This window comes from Gossypium arboreum, chromosome 13, assembly GCF_025698485.1.
Source record: "Gossypium arboreum isolate Shixiya-1 chromosome 13, ASM2569848v2, whole genome shotgun sequence".
Lineage (NCBI taxonomy): Eukaryota > Viridiplantae > Streptophyta > Magnoliopsida > Malvales > Malvaceae > Gossypium > Gossypium arboreum.
In genome coordinates this window covers 82,414,674-82,416,017 of record NC_069082.1, presented here as the reverse complement: position 1 = coordinate 82,416,017, position 1,344 = coordinate 82,414,674, and positions in this window count along the sequence as shown.

The following is a 1,344-nucleotide window of genomic DNA, read 5'->3' as shown; positions in this document are numbered from 1 at the left end:
TTTGATTCTTGTGCATCATTACATATCCTTTTAAGTCATCGCAAAGTTGGTTTTTGTTTCTTGTGCTTCATTACACGCTTCCGTTGAGGAGCAAATCACAGCTCTTAAGATAGAGTTACTTCAGGAGGTCCATGGATCAAAAGCTAAAGAAACCTCTTGGAACTATGCTAATGAGCCCCTGGCCCTAGAAGTGTTAACGCATAACATCTTAGCCTCCTTCAAGCTCCCCAAACTTGTCTACAATGGCACAAGTGACCTAGAAGATCATTTGGCTCACTACCACCACCACATGAACATTCTTGGTAATAGAGTAATGAATCCCTTAACTATTATAGGCTAATTGCTGAAGCCATAAATGAGACTTGCTTTCTTCAGTGCAGTGTTTTTAAAACCCATCATGTATAACATTGCATTGAAGAAAGCTAGTCCCGTTATGGCTTCGAAAACCAGCCTATAGTAGTTAAGGGATCTGTTACTCTGCCAGTGGTTTTAGGTGATGGTGAGCATACGGTCACAGAGATGGTTGAGTTTCTAGTATTGGACCATCTAACGGCGTACAATGCAATATTCAATAGCCCAATCATGAGAATGACCAAAATGGTAGTAGTCACTTTTTGCATGATGGTTGAGTTCTCAATGCCTACTAGGAAAGGTTAGATGAAGTGTCACCGGAAAATAACCTGGGAATGCCATATAGTTTCCTTAAAACTTACAAAAGAGTAAAAGTCACTTCTTCCCCTTGTTGTAGTAGTACTCTCCAAAACCCTTTGATAGGTCTCAACTTGATTGGGAGAATGATTATAGATTTGGATGGATGGTATGGAAGTTATACCTAAGGCCAAGCTTCCAAAAATCAAAGCCGTAAAAACAACTGAATCCCTGCATTTATGTGATAGGGACCAGAGCAGAGTAACCCAGAGGTGCTGCCACCCTCCCATCCTCGGAAAAGGAGTTGTTGAGCTCCCTTTTGATAGTGTACAGATGTATTTGCTTGGTCCATCGTTGAGATGCTAGAGATTCAGCCCTCTATTATTCAACACTCTTTGGTGGTGGATTCCAACTTATGTTCCGTAAAGAAAAAGAAGAGACAATTCTTCTTAAAGACAATAGTTGAGCTTGATAGGAGGTGAATAAACTGTTAGCCATTGGTTTTATTCGAATGGTGTCTTACTTAGGTTGGGCGTCGAATGTGGTAATGGTATCGAAGTCCTAGAATAAAGGAGAATGTGCATTGATTTTACGAACCTAAATAAGGTTTGTTCGAAAGATAGTTTCCTGTTACCCTCCATTGATCGTCAAGTAGATGCTTCTTCAGGCGATGAGTTTATGAGTTTCATGAATGCA